The sequence below is a fragment of the Syzygium oleosum genome, unplaced genomic scaffold (assembly GCF_021117445.2).
Source record: "Syzygium oleosum isolate NSW1041296 unplaced genomic scaffold, Sole_v2.1 Sole_v2.06, whole genome shotgun sequence".
In the NCBI taxonomy this organism is placed as follows: Eukaryota; Viridiplantae; Streptophyta; class Magnoliopsida; order Myrtales; family Myrtaceae; genus Syzygium; species Syzygium oleosum.
In genome coordinates, this window is record NW_026607490.1 from 4,174,508 (window position 1) to 4,194,233 (window position 19,726).

Here is a 19,726-nt window from a genome sequence, read left to right on the forward strand (position 1 = left end):
ACAGAGTTGATCGAGTTGAGAACCTTCATGGTTCCGATTCGCACTTCACGTTTCTTTTGCTTCGGCTCCTCATCCTCTTCTATGGCGAGTAGGGCAATGATTTTGCTCTTCTTCGAGCATTTTTGGATCCAATGGGGATCATTGCAAATGAAGCATAGGGATGGCGGTGGATTCTCGAACCTATCTTTGTATTCCCCTTGGGGTCGGTTCCACCTTGGGTTGTTTTGCTTCAAAAAAGACCCTTCTCCCCATGTCTTCTCTTGTTCACCATGGTCTCTTCGGCCATGGTTGTTGTCTCCATCTGTGTCTTTTCGGCCACGGACAATTTGGTCCTCTTCGTCTTCGTGCTGGCGATCCGATCTCCACCTGCTCCCTTTGGACTTGGAGGATCCTTTAGTGAAGTCAGCTAGAGACTCGGCTATAGTTAGCGCCGTCGAGATACTTTGGATGTCCCTTCATTTGAGCTCGAGTTGTGCCTACGACTTTAGTCCATCCATAAACGCCATGAGAGCCTCCTCCTGCCTAAGGTTGGGAATTTGGAGCTTGAGCTCGGTGAATTTCTTCACGTATTCTTGCTTGGACTGTGTCTCGTTGCTCAAGGAGATGGAGCTTGCTATGGGCTTTTTGTTGAGCAAACTCGAGGAAGAAGTAATCCCTGTTGGGACTAACTATGCAACCTAAAGGGGGGTGAATAGGTTGCTTTGAAGATATTACAGTTTTTGCGAAAAACAGCGTGTGACGAGATATATCGGGAAATACCAAATGTATGAGAGACAGAATATCACTTGTAATTGGTAACCTCGGTATAAACGTGACCTGTTGACGAACTTGTGTCAACCAATCGACGTTATAGACGCCACGAACAAGAGAATTCGTTATTCTGCTCGATTAGTCGAATCGACCGCCACAAGAAAGGCCTTGATAAGGTCAAGTCCTCACAGAACTCCAAGAAGAGAAGAACCTCTCATTGTATTAAAGTGAATGATCCTCCCCCCAAAGAAACCCTAAACATCCTTTTTATATGGTGTTAACCCTAAACACAAAAATTACGAAAACGTCACTAGAATTAATAAAAATGCCTAAATAAAAAAAAAAGCTTAAAAAAAAAACGACATTCGTCATGGCATTAGCAATGAGTATTGATTAGCGGCCCGTTTCCTTGCAGCTGGCCAAATTTGATCGTGTTGCGCTAAGAGGTCCAAGATTCTTCAAATCCCGATCCAAAATCGCTTCCACTTCAAAGATCTCGAACCATGATGCCAACAGCTTGCTTGAATTGCTTCGCCCTTGCTCGAGTAATCGGACCAAGAGGATAGGACAATGGGTCCTTAGCACCTCCTCCTCGATATGGCACGATGTCCACATCATTCACTCCCCCGTGCAAAGGATTTGCCATCAAATCATCTCCTGCATCGAAAAAAGTTAAGTCAGAAACATTGAAAATAGCATCGATACCATATTCACCTGGAAGATCAAGCTTGTAGGCATTATCGTTAACCCTCTCCAACACCATAAACGGTCCATCCCTTCACGGTTGTAACTTAGAAAGTTGCTGCTCGAGAAAATGCTCCTTGCGCATATGAACCCAAACCCAATCACCGGGCTCAAACACTACTTTCTTACGCCCTTTGTTGGCTTGCTTTGCATATTGCTTGGTCTTGTGCTCAATATTCAGCCGCGTCTTTTCATGCAATGCCTTGATAAATTCGGCCTTCCTAGAACCATCTAAGTCCATACGCTCATCAACAGGCAAAGGGGTTAAATCCAATGAAGTTAAAGGATTAAAGCCATTAACAACCTCAAACGGTATAAATTTAGTAGCAGAATGCATGCTCCTATTATATGCAAACTCAACATATGGTAAATAATCTTCCCAAAACTTTATGTTCTTTTTAATTATAGCATACAACAATACCGCTAAAGTCCTATTAACTACCTCAGTTTGACCATCAGTTTGTGGATGACAAGCAGTTGAAAATAAAAGCTGTGTGCCTAACTTCTTCCATAATGTTTTCCAAAAGTAGCTAAGAAATTTAGTGTCTCGATCAGAAACAATGGACCTAGGCATGCCATGCAAACGCACAATCTCACGAAAGAACAAATCAGCAACATGCGATGCGTCATCGGTTTTATGACAGGGTATAAAATGAGCCATCTTTGAAAACTGATCAACAACCACATAAATAGAATCCCGACCATGCTTAGACCTAGGCAATCTTAATATAAAATCCATAGAAATATCAACTCAAGGATGCTTCGGAATAGGCAAAGGCGTATACAAGCCATGTGGTTTAGTTGTAGACTTAGCTTGCTTACATGCAATGCATCTCTCACAAACACGTGTGACATCTCTTTTCATGCGTGGCCAATAAAAATGTTCATACAGCACTTCAAAAGTTTTATTAATGCCAAAATGTCCCATTAAGCCACCACCATGCACCTCTCATACCAACAACTCAGGCAAAGAACATTTAGGCAAACATAACTTGTTTTCACGAAAAAGATAGCCATTATGCCTATAGAATTTTTCAAATGCAGTGTGTTCACAAGCTTCAAACACTCTTCCAAAGTCTTCATCATCAGTATATAAGTCCTTGATATGCTCAAAACCTAGAAACTTTGCTCCTAGAGTAGTTAGAATGGCGTACCTTCGAGAAAGTTCGTCGGCTACCACATTTTTCTTACCTTTCTTGTACTTGATCGCATATGGAAAGGTCTTGATGAACTCCATCCATTTGGCATGTCTTTTATTCAACTTTTACTGTCCCTTCAAGTACTTTAAGGTCTCGTGGTTAGTGTGGATCACAAATTCCTTCCGCCATAGGTAATGTTGCCAAGTCTCCAAGGCTCACACCAAAGCATACATCTCCTTATCGTAAGTAGGATAATTCAATGTTGCTCCACTTAATTTCTCGCTGAAATAAGCTATGGGACATCCTCCTTGCATTAACACAGCTCCAATTTCTGTACCAAAAGCATCGCACTCTATCTCAAAAGCAGAACCGAAATTTGGCAAAGATAACAAAGGAGTATTAGTCAACTTATCTTTTAACAGATTGAACGCTCTCTCTTGCTCTTCTCCCCACGTGAAACCCACGTGCTTCTTGATAACTTCGGTCAAAGGTACGGCAATGGTGCTGAAGTCTTTCACGAATCGTCGATAAAAACTTGCTAAGCCATGAAAGCTGCGCACCTCCTCCACAGTCTTAGGTGTTGGCCACTCACGGATTGCTTTCACCTTTTCCTCATCAACCTATATACCATCAGCACTAACAACAAACCCTAGAAACACTAATTTGTTAGTTACAAAAGAGCACTTCTTTAGGTTAGCATATAATTGCTCGGTCCTTAAAATTTGCAAAACAGCTCGCACATGTTCAATGTGGTCATCAAGGCTTCGACTATATATCAAGATATCATCAAAATAGACAACTACAAATTGACCAATAAAATCAAGCAATACATGATTCATAAGTCGCATAAACGTGTTAGGTGCATCAGTTAATCCAAATGGCATGACTAACCACTCATACAATCCATACTTAGTCTTAAATGCAGTTTTCCATTCATCCCCTTCTTTCATCCTAATCTGATGATAACTACTTCTCAAATCGATCTTAGTAAATATGCTAGCACCATGCAACTCATCCAACATGTCATTTAACCTAGGAATAGGGTGTCGATATTTTACCGTAATGTTATTGATTGCTTGGCAATCAATACACATTCGCCACGACCCATCCTTCTTTGGCACCAACAAAACAGGGACGATGCACGGGTTAAGACTCTCTCTCACATACCTGCGCTCCAATAGTTCACCAACTTGCCGCTGAAGTTCCTTTGTCTCCTCGGGATTGCTTCGATATACGGGTCGATTAGGCAGTGACGCACCAGGTATCAAATTGATTTGATGTTCTATGCCTCGAATAGGGGGCAACACTCCAGGAAGCTCATCAGGAAAGACATCTTCAAATTCCTGCAATAAAGACACAACAGAACTAGGCAAACTCGGGTCAAGATCGTTGATAGTAAATAGTGCCTCCTTATACAAAAGTACAAGCATCGGTTGGTCAAGAATTAAAGCTCTCCTCACTTCGCTCGGTTTTGCATAGAAATTCTTTTGCCTCTCTTCTTTTCTCTCTCCTTTTCCCTCGGCTTTTTACCAATCTTCTCCCCTCGATCTCTCCTTTTCCTTGCGTCTCGGTCTCTCCTCGCAAACCCTCGGTTCTCTCACCTTTTCTCCCCCTCTTGGCCTCACGTTTTAGTTTCAATTGATCCTCATACACCTCACTGGGTGTCATTGGCACCAAAGTATAAGTCTTCTGATTCATTACCAATGAATATCGGTTAGTATACCCATCATGATGTATCTTCCGATCATATTGCCATGGCCTACCAAGTAAAACATGGCCCGCTTGCATAGGTACAACATCACACACCACCTCGTCCTTATATCTTCCTATCTCAAATGGAACTCGAACTTGCTTCGACACCTTCACCTCACCACTATCATTCAACCCTTGAAGTCTAAATGGTCTATGGTGTTTTGCAGTCTTTAACCCCAACTTCTCCATCATGGTACAACTTGCCACATTCGCACAACTGCCCCCATCAATAATCAAACTACAAATTTTGCCATTCACCACGCATCTTGTATGGAACAAATTGTCACGTTGCTGGTGTTGATCATCTTCCTTGGCTTGAACACTAAAAGAACGCCTAACCACCATCAATTCACTCTTTGCTAGCATCTCAACATCACTACAATCCTCTAATGGTGGCATGTCATCATCCTCTTCCTCCCTCTCACTTTCTGATTTAACATCATTATGGCTAGTCATGATCATCATCCTCCTATTAGGGCATTGATTTGCCATATGACCCCTGCCCAAACACTTGAAACATTTAATATCATGAGTCTTAGTGTTAGGGTTTTTAGTTTTACTTGAAACCGGATTCGAACCAACTTTGCCATCCTTCTCCTTCTCCTTCAAAGTTTCGACCTTGGTGTTGTTTCCCTTCCAATTCGGCTTCTCATCTCTCTTCCAATGGGACTTCCAATTTGAGCTTGAACCTCCACTACTCTTGCAATTTCGGTCCAACTTCAATTGCCTCTCAACTTTGATAGCCTTGTCCACCAATTCCTCCAACTCAACATAATGTTGTAGCTCCACCACCCTCGCTATATCTCGGCTTAAACCACTTAAAAATCATGACATTGTGGCTTCACGGTCCTCTACCACATTAGCACGGATCAAGGTAATCTCCATCTCCTTATGGTACTCTTCTACGCTCCTATTGCCTTGTGTGAGATTTTGTAGTTTATGGAACAAGTCTCGGTGGTAATGGCTCGGTACAAACCGCCTCCTCATCACTATTTTCATCTCATCCCATGTGTCTATCGGCCTCTCACCATTGCGTCTCCTGCTAGTCACAAGTTGATCCCACCAAATTATAGCATAATCAGTGAATTCAACAGCTGCGATTTTTACCTTCTTGAGCTCGGAATATCGTTGGCAGTCAAATACCAATTCTATTCTTTTCTCCCACTCTAGATACGCATCGGGATCATTTTTTCCTTGAAAAGATGGAATCTTCATCTTGATGTTGTCAAGCTCATCATCTTCTCGATGTCTAAACCCTCGGCCTCGTCTTCCGTTCCACCTCCCAAACCGGCCATCTCGATCTTCTTCCATGTCGGCTTCAAACTCATCATCAAATTGCCGCTGCCATCTAGGTCGTGTTCTAGATTCATCTCGTTGGTTTTGCGGCCTCCCATGTGGTGGCTCTCGATCACCGTCAAGCCTCGTCTCACATCCCATAACTCGGGTACTAAGAGCTTCAAGTTGCAATCTCAACTGTTGAATGCCTTCCAAAATCACATCATCCCTTTGTTTGGAAGCATCCTCCTTTTGATTTACGCTTTCTTGGTCGTGTGACATGATTTACCTGCAAGAAAATGTTAAAAATAAAAGAGATCTCACCAAACACTCCCTCACGTGTTTCGCTCAAGGTATTTGTCGCTCCCCCTCGTGTTTAACTCAAACTCAATGTTGGCTTTTTTTTTTTCAATTAAGCTCACATACTCTTGCCTTTTACCTCTCGTGTTCCCTTCTCACAAGCTCTTTATCGGACTAAAAACCGTTCTCTCACCCACCTCACAACAATCGACCAAATCACCAAGCAGGATCAAAATAATTCGTCAACCTTTCACTAATTGTCAAATTCAAACTCAATTTTGATACTTCTTTTGTTAATTCAGTTTGGTCCAACTAACAAACGAGTCATCTTCTCGATTCTTTTCTGTTGATTTTTTTTTTGTTCAACTTGTTCTTTTTTTTTTGCCGAAAACTTTTTTTTTTGACGAACTCAAATATAATCAAAACACATTAGGACCAAAAAAAGAAAAAAAAGAAAAAAAGAACGCAAATACAATTGAAAATGCAGCAAGAACGATTCGGATCCCTAATTCGGTTAAAATCTGAGATCCTAATTCAATAATTCTCAAATTGCCAAATGAAAGTAATAAAATTAGGATAACTAGACCTTGTAGAACCTGGGCTCTGATACCAGATGAAGTGAATCTGTGCGGAAGTTGATCGTTCTACGAAGATCTGAAAAGTGCGAATCGCAAAACCTCGACCCCCAATCGAACCTGTGATTGGTAACCTCGATATAAACGTGACCTGTTGACGAACTAGTGTCAACCAATCGACGTTATAGACGCCACGAACAAGAGAATTCGCTATCCTGCTCGATTAGTTGAATCAACCGCCACAAGGAAGGCATTGATAAGGTCAAGTCTTCATAGAACTCCAAGAAGAGAAGAACCTCTCGTTGTATTAAAGTCAATGATCCTCCGTCCAAAGAAATCCTAAACATCCTTTTTATATGGTAATAACCCTAAACACAAAAATTACGAAAACGACACTAGAATTAATAAAAATGCCTAAATAAAAAAAAGCTTAAAAAAAATGACATTCGTCACGGCGTTAGCGGTGAGTATTGATTAGCGGCCTGTTTCCTTGCAGCTGGCCAAATTTGATCGTGTTGCACCAAGAGGTCCAAGATTCCTCAAATCTCGATCCAAAATCGCTTCCACTCTGTCACGACCTAATCCCTCGAGGGCCACCTCGGGAAGTAGATTTAGAGGTATTTTATGGGACCCTCCCTAAGTCCATACCTCGCATGACATTGGTTGTTTAAATCTATGTGTTTGATAGGAGTTGCCACTAGCCATGATTAAGGGTTGGCTAGAAACCCTAATCGAGATATGGGAGTGTCATCTCGAAAACATACGCAACCAGAGATTCTTAGGGATCGGGGACTTGATTACACTAGTTTTTTCAACTAATGCCCTTTCGGTAGGGGTGTCAGAACCGAACCGAAAAACCGAACCGAGAACCGAACCGAACTGAAAATTTTGTGCATTTCGATTCGGTTCGGTTTTCGGTTCGGATTATATAAATTAACTGACTTTTTTTTTTCAGTTCGGTTCGGATCAAACCGAAATTAAAATAAACCCTTCGTTCAGTTCGTTGCCTTCTGCTTTTACCCTAAGTAAAACTGAAAAAGGTTTTAGGGCTCCTGCGTCTGCTCCGTCTCCTCCGATCTAAAGGCCGCGACGACGACGACGACGACGGAACTGAAGGCCGTTGCTCCAAGAACCGAAGGCGACGATCCTAGTCTTCGCTCGCCTTCCATCGAGAGCGAGAGACCGTCGTCGCTCGAGGAAAGCTCAAGGTCTCTCGCTCGTCCTTCGATCGAGAGCAAGTAGACCGAAGTTTCGTAGGTCGAAGTTTCAAATCAATTTCCGGACACCTTTCTACGTGTACGGTCTTCTTCTTTCGCTCTCATACTCCATTGTGCTTGCTCTGTGTGATTGGGTAGGTTCTTGTCATTTCGTGCTCAAGCAGATTGGGCTGACAGAGTTGGTCTTGCAAAGTTGTTTTCTGGGTATGAGTTCCTTTTCTAGGTATAGCAAGGTGTTCCCTCGAAACCCTCTTGCCTTATGGCGCTTTCTCCTCGCGCGCTCTGGGGTGTTTTTTCGATCATGGTCCGTTTCGGAGCTGTTTTTCACGAATTTGGGTGGTTGTTGTGCAGGAGTGCCTCATCATCCTTTGGGCATCGTGAGCCCGAACGTGGAGTTCACGGCCAAGGCGTTTAGGGACTCTGCTGTTCCTGTGGGTTCGCCTTCCTTAAACCGACGGTGACATGTTGAATTTGATTAACTTTGTTTTGATGAGATTGAAACTTTTGTGTTTTTCCCGAACTTCAACTCATTGATGAGATCTTGTCTCGGAATAACTTGCCAGTCATAGTTGGGGATACAAATTACTATATCCAGGTAGAGTATGCGGCAATTCTTTTTCGGCAAAAGTACACTACAAGTGCCATAACTTATGTACAGCGATCACTTTGGTGCCATAACTTTTTTTGGATCACTTTGGTGCCAAGTCGGAGCAAAAGAGATCACTTTAGTGCCAATTTGGCCGGAAATCCGACGTGGCATTTTTATTAATTTTGACGCCGACGTGGCTCGGGAGGCCGAGTCGGCGTGTACTGATCAAGCATTTTTTTAAATAATTTTTTTCAGCGTGTACATCGCATTTTTTTAAATAATTTTTTTTCAGCGTGTACAGTCAGCATTTTTTTTAAATAATTTTTTTCAGCGTGTACAGTCAGCATTTTTTTTAAATAATTTTTTTCAACATGTACAGTCAGCATTTTTAATTTTAAATATTTTTTTTCCTTTTTTTTTTCTTCTTTCCTTTTTCTTTTCTTTTCTTTTTTTTCTTTTCTCCCCTCGCCGGCGGGCCACCGGCGAAGCCCGGGAAGGGTTGGGCGAGGGAGGCCTTACCCATGGCCGGCGAGGGGCGGCCGACCTCGCCCGGCGAGGGTGCCGAGCGCAGACTGGGCGGGCGACTCGCCGCCGGTGGCTTCCTCGCCCGACGCCGGCGAGGGTCGCCCTCGCTAGATCCGGGGAGGGCGACCTTCGCCGGCGTCGGGCGAAGGAAGCCCTCGCCTGGGCGGGCGAGGGTCACCCTCGCCGGATCGGCTAGGGCGACCCTCGCCCGATCCGGCATCGAGGCGACTTCGCCTCGCCGGGGCGATCGGGCGGGCAGCCTCGCTCGGGCCGGCGAGGGGCGGCCCTCGCTGGGCCGGCGAGGGTCGGCCTCGCCTATCGCCGGCGAGGGTCGGCCGCCCCTGCGCCGGCCATGGGCAAGGCCGCCCTTGCCCAGCCCTTCCGTCTCGGGCTTCGCTAGTGGCCGGCCGGCCACCGGCAACCGGCCGGCGAGGGGAGAAAAGAAAAAAAAGAAAAAGGAAAGAAGAAAAAAAAAGGAAAAAAAAATATTAAAATTAAAAATGCTAACTGTACACGCTAAAAAAAATTATTTAAAATTTAAAATGGTGACTGTACACGCTGAATCAGCCTCCGGTGAGCCACATCGGCGTAAAAAATTAATAAAAAATGCTACGTCGGATTTCCGGCCAAATTGGCACTAAAGTGATCTCTTTTGCTCCGACTTGGCACCAAAGTGATCCGAAAAAAAGTTATGGCACCAAAGTGATCGCCGTACACAAGTTATGGCACTTGTAGTGTACTTTTGCCCTTCTTTTTCATTTGCTTGAATAGCCCGCGGCTTTTTCTCTGTGTTCGCACTTTGCAATAGTTACTCTGTGAATTCACTAACAGGGGCTGTAGTGTTAATTCAATCACACCTCATGCTCTAAATTCACGCAAGATTGTAACGATGAGTTCGCTTAACTTCTGTCACTTTAAAGTCCATCCCTTGTCAGAGTCAACTTGTGAATGACTCAGCTTCTGGACTATGAGATTATTTAGTTGCCAATGCCTGATAAAGAATAGCTATTTGATGTCTCTACGTGTCCTGCATTGTTTTTGTACTTATGATGCTCTATTTGATTCTATCATGTGAATCTTCAGTGAAGTATCTGTTACTGGAAAACGTAATTTAGATCATCTTCTTACTCAATTTAGATCTATAGTAATAGGTATGTACTGGGACAAATTTGTTCCAGTACATATAATGAAACTCCTTATATATATATATATTTTTGGTAACCCGGGGAACCCCGCACGGTCGGCATGACGGGAGGTAAATCCTGGGGGCGACACGTGCTAGCCACCACACACGTGCACCGGTTAAGTCACCTTGCGGCGCCGGGATTCGAACACCCAACCTTTTGCGAGAGGAAGAGTGCCCTTTCCAGTAGCGCCACAGACGGGTGGTGAAACTCCTTATATTCATCAATGCCAGAAACTAAAAACAGAACCATTTTTTGGTGCTGCAATACAAATAATTAATAGTGTTTTCTATCTCTCGTGATGACTAACCTACTTTGTAAATGTGATATAGCACGCTTTCACCACAATGTTTTGATCTTGGCTGTCTTTGGCTACATATGGTGGTACTATCTCACATCTGTACTAAGAACTCTGTACATCCATACATTTATATACATTAGCATGCTCGGTTCACTTGGCTTTAATGTCACAGCATATTCTTGATTTAGTTCATTTATCATAACTATTTAGCAACTTCTGTCCTGGTGCTTTAATGGCTACCCCTTCTATTATGCTTTTATTTGGATTAAGTATTTGCTTGTCATACAAAGTTTGTTAACTTGACACAGCCACTTGAATTATAATAATTTCAGGTTTTAATTGTCATAGATTGGTAGATGTCTACTTCAATGAGTGAATCTAGTGGCACAAATAGAAGGAGGACGAGATCTTCTGCTTGGGAACACTATAAAAGGACAGAAAACCAGACAAAGCTGAATGTTTATATTGCGGGGCTATTATTGGTTGTTCTACCTCTCAAGGGACTAGTGCGATGCGTAATCATTTAGGTAGATGTAAGGAATTTCCATATGCGAACGTTGAGAAAAGGCAAAAAAGTGTCTCGGGTCGACTTGATGGGGTTGGTAGTTCTAGGTCATTTGGTCCATGGAAATTTGACCAAGAAACTAGTCGAAAAGACCTAGCAGCGATGTTCATCATTGGTGAATTACCCTTTAAGTTTGTGGAAAATGTGGCATTTCGGCAATTTGTGAGTGGGATCCAGCCGAAGTTTTCAATCCCCTCAAGAAACACATTAAGGGAGGACTGTTATAAGTTTTACTTGGAGGAAAGATGCAAATTGAAAAAATATTTTTTCGATACATCTCCAAGGGTTTGTCTCACAACGGACACGTGGACTTCTTGTGAAAATATGAGTTACATGTGTCTCACTGCTCATTTTGTTGATGGTGATTGGAAGTTGCAAAAGAAAATCTTGAATTTTTTGTCAAATCCCGGGACATTCTGCTGAAATTATAGGAAAAGCAGTGGAGAAATGCTTGACTAGTTGGGGGATTAAAACCGTTTTTTTTATAACCGTGGATAATGCGAGCTCAAATGACTTGGGTGTTCAATACTTGAAAAAAAGACTCCACTCTTGGAACACTCTAATTTTGTCAGGTGAGTTACTCCATGTGAAATGTTGTGCTCACATATTGAGTTTGATTGTGAGAGAGGGTTTGAAAGATATAGATGATTCCATTGTTAGAATACGCTCAGCTGTACGTTATGTGAGGTCTTCTCCTGCGAGGTTGCAACGGTTTAAGGAGTGCATTGAGCTAGAAAACATCGAGTCCAAGAGCCTTGTATGTTTGGACGTGGAGACTCGTTGGAACTCAACATACCTGATGTTGGAAGTAGCTTTGAAGTTTCAGAATGCTTTTATCTTACTAGATATTCGGGATAGCAAGTTTGTTGAAGAGCTTTCCAAGGTGAGGGGGTTGCCTACTAGTGATGATTAGGAATATGCCTGTCAATTTCTTCCTTTCTTGAAGTTGTTCTATGATACGACTTTAAAAGTATCGGGTTGTTCTTATGTCACTAGTAATGATATGGCGAAAGATGTCTATGGGATTTTTATGATGATTGAGAGATATTATGTGAATGAGGATAGGAGTTTGCAGGAAATGGCCAAGAGAATGAAGACCAAATTCAATAAGTATTTTGGCAATGTGAACAACATCAATCTAACATGGTTCATTGCATGCATACTTGACCCTCGACATAAGTGGGAGTATGTGAAATGGATGATTATTCAAGTTTATGAAAGCAAGCGGGCGGAAACTTTACGAGATAAAGTAACATCATCTCTAACATCATTGTTCGAGCAATACCGCACCGGTATATGCCCCCAAAGCAATTTGAGGTCAAAGGGTACAAGGACAATGAACGTGTCAATGTCTCCTGTGGTTGTTGCGGACATTATGACTGCAATGTATCTTAGCCAAACGGGGACAAGAATATTTGGAAGAAAAATCCGAATTAGATAAGTATTTGGAAGAAAGATGTGAACGCTATAGCGCCGACTTTGATATCTTAAATTGGTGGAAAGTCAATCCTTCGAGATATCCTATCCTCTCTTCCATTGCTCGAGATATTTTGGCCGTGCCCGTCTCAACTGTAGCATCAGAGGCTGCATTCAGCACAGGAGGTCGTGTGCTTGACGTGTTTTGTAGCTCCTTGACCCCAAGCATGGTGGAGGTTCTTATATGTACGCAAGATTGGCTACGATCCACACCACTTTCACTTTTGATTGATGAGGACTTAGAAGAACTCGAAAATTTTGAGTCAGGTGAGAAAAAATTATCGTGGAATATTTTATATCCTTTAATATTGCAATAGATACTTCAATTCTCATTTTTATTGTGAATTTAATGTAGAGTTGTCAACTGTGACCGCGGAGCTAAACTCGATATTGGTTTCCCTTGATGATTGACGAACAAAAGAGAAGTAGTCATCTCCTTGATGTGTAAAGAAAGCAAGTGAGTACTGGAGATTCTGTATTCTTTTTTGCAGCTAGTCCATTATTCGATTATTTTTAAAAAAGGAAGGCTCAAAAACTGCACATTTCTAATTCATCAACTGAAAAACCAAATCTACAGTGGGGTTGCAGAAAATATTGTCTTTCCTGGAGTCAGATGATGCCAATGTACGGATTCATGCCGTGAAGGTGGTGGCCAACCTTGCTGCTGAAGATGGATTTCCATCTTTCTCTTGAAACTTCTTATCAGATGTGAATTGAATGTCATCCCTTTCTCTAGAAGCATGTTTGTATCTTCTTAAGTAAATTTCTCAATCAATATGGCTGGGACGGATATGTGGTGTTTGTTTGTTTAGGTTGGTGTTGCTTTTGTGTAGTTCAAGTTTCAGTTCACCCAAAATTGTGAATTCTTTAATATGAATTGGTTACAATTTGACATCTTAACTGTCATCAAATGAATGCATCATACCACCGATTTCACATGACGACAATTGATAACTTTTACTGGAAATTGAATCTGATTGGTTCAGTGGAAACTCAAATTGATCCTCACTTTTCTGGGAAGCGCACGTATGTAACTGGAAACAACTAACAGACTACTCTTCATCTACTGGGCATTCATGTTGTTAGCATACCACTAGAAAGATCTCTTTGGTATTATTTCAAAAGTTTCTGGCATCATGGGGGGCCAAATCCTCAATGGCCACTCAGGCATTCGCTGCAACAGCTTGTGTTGATTCCAGAACGATCTCCGAGATGCCGATTGACTAGTGATGATAGACGAAACATAGTAAGAAGTACGATACTAAACACTCTAAAACCTTTGCAGAAATTTAAACCTTCATGTTTCTTTGTCTATATTTCACCTGAAGAATCAACACAAGCTGCTGATCTTACTAGCAACAGATCCTCAAGTTTGTGCGAATGGCTCAACCAAAATCACTCACTGTACCAGAACATGTAATGTGTGTAATCACCTACCTTTTAATGTGAAATTATCATGCCAATTCATGCATATTATCAAAATTTTCCTGATTTCTTTCTTCTTCTTCTTCTTAAATTAGCTATGCATAGATCAAACTAAGTATACATAATCTACTGAAGCCATTATCTTTTTCTACAATGTGATGAAATTTCTAGAGCTTTCTTAATTTTTTATCATAAAAAATTATCATAAAATTATCATAAATGCATATTATTATAAAAAAATTATCATAAAAAAATTATCATGAAATTTTTTTCATAAAAACAGAAAACCGAGCCATGAATAAAAAAGCAAAAAAAAAACAAAAACGAAGAAGAAACCGAAAACCAAATCGAACCAAATCGGCTTATCAGTTTGGTTCCAATTCGGTTCGGTTCCTATTTGGTTCGGTTCAAGGAGGCACCCTTAACGGTTCAGTTCGGTTCGGTTTTTCAAGAAAATCGAACCGAACCGAACTGTTTACACCCCTACCTTTCGGTACCTAAACTTGACTATTTGCTAACTAACATCGTCAAGGCAGTCTTTCACTAATCGAGAATTTTAAATTTCGTCCTATCCATTCTAAAAAGAAAAACAACAAACAATGTATTTAAGGTGCGCAATCAAATGAAAACAAAATAAAAGTGCACAAACAACGACCTAGTATCCTCTCTAAAAAAAAGCAATAAAAAATCCCTAAGGTAAAGCCCTAAAGGCTTATTCAATTTTTGGATCAAATTTTAGTCAAACCTAAAGTGTTTATTAAAAGTCCTAAGCCAAGAGAATTCTACATTTTTTTAGCTTTTCTCACATTTTTTTATTTTTCTAATTATTATTATTATTATTATTATTATTATTATTATTATTTTAAGAATTTCCTTTTACCGAGAACTCATTTTTTTATTTTTCTGAAATTTTCTTGAATTTTCTTAAATTTGTGATTTTTTCATGGATTTTCACATTTTCCAATTTTTTTTGTGTTTTTCTGAATTTTTTCACATTTTTTATTTTGTTTTCTGGATTTTTTTGAATTTTTATGAGATTTTCTAGAATTTTCTGATTTTTATGAAATTTTTATGAATTTCCTAATTTCTCGAATTTTCCGAATCTTTTATGATTTTTTTGAATTTTCTATTTTTTTGAATTTTTTTATATTTTTTTCTTTGATTTTCTGATTTTTAAATTTTTTATAGAATTTTTTATATTTTTTATTATTTTTTTAAAATTTTCTCGCCGAAGAAATCGGACTGGCGAACCGAACTAGCCAATACTGATGCCGGCGACTGCTCCGGCAAGCACAGCGTCAAAAATGACACCGTTTTGACCGTTTTCATTTCGGCATTTCACCGAGCAATTGGCGGGCATGTTTTTGGGTTTGAACTTCTTGAGGCCGCGACTTTACGCTCTTGTCCGGCGACCTTCCGACGAGTATTTTACCATTCTATTTGAATCTTTATTAAGCCCATGTTTACCCCCTATGAAACAAACCTAATCGGAGCACCACCGGACCTTCGCCGGCCGGCGAAAATTGAGCTCAAAAACCTTCACCCGCAACATGTGTTAAACCATCTACTCAAACTATCAACTTGTTATTCATGTCGCCCTAGCCGTCTAAATCGGCCCCAAACAGGTATCAGATCATCAAACAAGGTAATTAAATGCTAACTTGGATGGCCTATGGCCTCGGCTACTCTCCGGCAAGGATTTCCGAGCTCCAGCGAGGAGGTTTCAATACATGACCGACTCGGTTTATGCCATTTTTCATCCACAAATGCAATCAAACAACATAAAGCATGATTAGAAACATGTTTTTGACATCAAAACGCTCAAAATCGGCAAAGAAATCACTTGAACATTCACTTTTAACTAAAACTCAATTTTGGAAATTTTGTAAAAATCGTGGCGATAAGTGATCTTTACCTCTTCAGAATATGGTCGAATCAGTGTTTCCGAGCTAATAGATCACCGTGAAGTTGATACTTGACACTTTTACTTCAATCTGATACTCTTGGACTCGCCTGAAGGCGTCTGAACTCACCGACCGAACTAGATTTTCAGACCTTGGCGATCAGCTCCGTCACAAGCTCACCAGATGTGGAGGTCCACGATCGGAGCCGATTTGTCGGCGTTTTCTCGCCGGAAAAGCACCGAACGCTCGGTCCTTGGGGCCTCGACACACCTCTCACGATCAATCTCTCTTGTTATCGCTCTCTGGTTCGCTCCCTCTCTCTCTGGAATTTCCGCGAACAACTTCTATGCGCGAAGCATCGTTTTTCCTCCATTTTTGTTGATCGGATTCCCGCTTAAAGTTGGTTATCAACGACCCCAAATCCGTTATAACGAATATTCGTCGCCACCTGGAGATTCTCCAGCTAGCAAGGTTGACTTTCACGTGCTAAATTGATCGAAAAAGATCGGCGAAGTCGCGGGCACAAACGGGCTTTCGCTGGGTTTTATTGTGCATTTTACGAACCGGGCAAGGAAGAAGGATGATCTGGGTCGGGTCGTGTTGACCCGACCGACCTGGAAGGCCCGGTTTTGTCTAAAAATTCAAATTAACCCCCATTTTGTCCAAATTTTTAGAATTAAACCTCAAAATTGAATTCTTCATGACATTCTACACCCAAATATGAGATTTTCCCTAATTTTGTTACAATTAAACCCGAGATTTTCAAATTATAACATTCGGGTTATTAGGGTTTTTGTTTAATTTGACATTTTAATGACCTGATTAGGAAAAATTGGTGCCAAAATTGGATTACCCACATCTGATTAATCCTAGAAATGATGGTCTTAGGGTTTGAAAATTTCGAATTGATTAGGATTCCCAATTTGGGCTTAAAATCCCTAATTTTTCAATTAGGTTCGGGGCTTTTTAATTTCTTTAGTAAATTGTGCAATTGGACCAACCATTATGTAATTAAAGGTCTCTAGATCATTTTTTGTTAAGACACTATGACCTAAAAATGACTAGAAAATATTTAATTGCATTTTTGGTTCAATTTGGGTTTGATTTTACCCAATTTTGGGAAAAACACATTCCCAATTGAAATTTTCTGAAATTGAAATTGTATTAATTAAATTGGATTTAAAAGAAGACCAATGACTATTTTTATGGAATTTTTGGATTCCATTTGCTATTTTTCTTGATTTTCTTCCTTATTTTGACTAAAAGAAATTAAGAAAAAATTCAAGAAAATTCTAAAAAAATTATTTTTGGTTTAGAAATAGGTTCCTAGGCTTGGCCAAGGTTCCTAATCCAAATTTTGTGATTTTTGGGAATGTTTGAAAAATGAGCTAAAAATCAGATGTCAACACACTCTAAAGATCTCGAACCATGATGCCAACAGCTTGCTTGAATTGCTTCGCCCTCGCTTGAGTAATCGGACCAAGAGGATAGGACAATGGATCCCTAGCACCTCCTCCTCGATATGGCACAATGTCCACATCAGAAGCTGTATGCAGTGTTTGGCTCTACATGAATCTTTTTGAAAACTTTGAACTCGGTGTTAATGATTTCGGCTAACTCATCAAGAGTGACAGTGTAGTTTTTCTTGGTAAAAGAGAAGATGAATGTGTCTCTGTTTTGAAAGTGTAGATTTGAATAAAACAGGGCCACCAGAGTGGGGTGTACCTCATCTTTCATAGTGGAAAAATTTTTTAGCCGAAGATCTTCAAACTGCTCAGAGAGAAAAATGCCATGTGCATCAAGATAATCAAAATTTACAAAGCGATGCGGGATGGTACCACGATCATCGAAAGATTCAAAAACATTTTTGTGTTCTTGATTGAAAAAGAGTTCAGAATCAAATGAGGAGTCTAGAGTGAAACCTTCAGTAGGTTCAAAATTTTGAAAGACTCGATCATCGTCATCTTCTCGCTTCTTATCTCCTCAAGTTTCTTCCATTTCAGTTCTTGGTTCGCTTGGCTCAGTAGAAACAGGAAGTTGGGCAGGAGGTGATGGCTCTTTTTTTGCTTCTTGTTCCTTTGACAGTTCAGCTTCTTCTTCTTTCTGAGTAGAAGATTTGGTGGATGGTAATGTTGGCAATGGTTGCGAGGTTTCGCCAGCAGGTGGTGTCAGGGGCTGAGTTTCAGGAACCTTGCTTGCGGTAGGGACAAGAACATATCCTCTTTCTTTGATAAATGCATGTATGATTTGTTCAAGAGATGCACTTGGCAAGATGGTTGGCTAAGAATGTACTTCCAGTTGCAACAGTGGGAGATCCGACAGGATTTCCTTTCCTTTTCCATAGCGCATCTGGGATTCAGGAGTTTTAGTGCTTGGAACGATTCCTTCAGTGGAAGAGGGAAGAGCCGTGCTTGCAGTGGCATATTCTCCATGTTCTCCAACAAGTTGAGAAATAGGAAAACTTTGACTTTGAGTCACTTCCGTTGAGGCTGCCGGTTGGTCAGTAAGATCAATGTGTGACGATTCTTCCTTGGAGAGTCTCGATTGCATTGTACTGGTGCGAGTAGATTTTCTTGTGCCTGTGGCTTTGCGAGCCTTGGGAGCCATTGTGTGATGGTTTAAGTGAATGAAGAAGACGAAAAGGGTTGAGGGAGTTATAGAGGATGAGAAGCGGTTTCTACAGGCGGTTAGCGAGATGAAGAACGTGAGCACTATCTCCCTATAAATAGGGGCAGTTCAGCCACGTTTAGAGAGTTAACCGTTACTCAATAACGGTAATTTTCTTATTCAATTTAATGGATTTTCAATAAAAATCGGGTAACAATAGATAAGAGAGAAACGGTTGAATCGGCAGAAGATCAGCATGTTAGAATGGTAACAATATCCTAGGGGCAGTCACTGTAACGGTAACATTTTGAATTTTCTAGACTACGTACCTGGAGTCCATTGCTTCTGCTGAGTGATTCCGATGAGTTGATGATCCTTATCTTTGATTTATTCGAATGGATTGCATATTCAAAGTTCCCCTTTGATAAATTCGAAAGCTTGTTTGTCCAGGGGCTTAGTGAAGATGTCTGCCAGCTGATGTTTCGAGTCCATGAACTGAATGGAGATTTCTCCATTACTTACCAAGTCTCTGATGAAATGATGTCTTACCTCAATATGCTTGGCACGAGAGTGTAGTAGAGGATTCTTTGAAAGATTGATTGCACTTGTATTATCACATAATATAGGAATAATTTCATTTGTTTCTCCAAAATCCCGAAGTTGCTGTTTCATCCACATGAGTTGAACATAGCAGCTTCCTAATGCAATATATTCAGCTTCCGTTGTAGAGAGAGCAACTGTATGTTGCTTCTTTGAGAACCAAGAGATTAGCATATTTCCTAATAATTGACACGTACCAAATGTACTTTTTTGATCTATTTTACATCCTGCATAGTCAGCATCTGAGTATCAAAGTAATGTAAAATCTGAATTCTTGCGATACCAGATACCTATCTTTGGATATGAGCCGATGTATCGAATGATACGTTTGACAGCCGTTAAATGAGACTCTTTTGGATTAGACTGAAAATGTGCGCATAGACAAGCTCTGAACAATATATTTGGTCTAGAAGCTGTTAGATATAATAAAGAACCAATCATACTTCTATATAGCTTGGAGTCAACAGATTTACCTTTTTCATCTTTGTCCAGCTTGATAGTAGCAAACATAGGTGTTTCCATCTTTTGCTTCCTTTGAGACCGAATTTCTTCACGATTTCTATAGCGTACTTCTCTTGACGGATGAAACTACCATCTTTTGTTTACTTTATTTGGAGATCGAGAAAGTAATTGAGTGATCCGATCAGGCTCATTTCAAACTCGCTTTTCATGATGTTTGCAAACTCCTTGCATAACACTTCGTTAGTGGATCCGAAAATGATATCATCAACATATACATGTATGATAAGAAGATCTTTACCTTCCTTCTTGATGAATAGAGTAGTATCCACATTACCT

At 40.7% G+C, this 19,726-nt stretch overlaps 1 pseudogene; it reads right to left on the bottom strand.

Moving 5' to 3' along the window:
• Nucleotides 1-1,237: 1,237 nt before the first annotated feature.
• On the bottom strand, nt 1,238-5,779 carry LOC115664578 (uncharacterized; annotated as a pseudogene).
• Between the last annotated feature and the right edge of the window lie 13,947 nt (nt 5,780-19,726).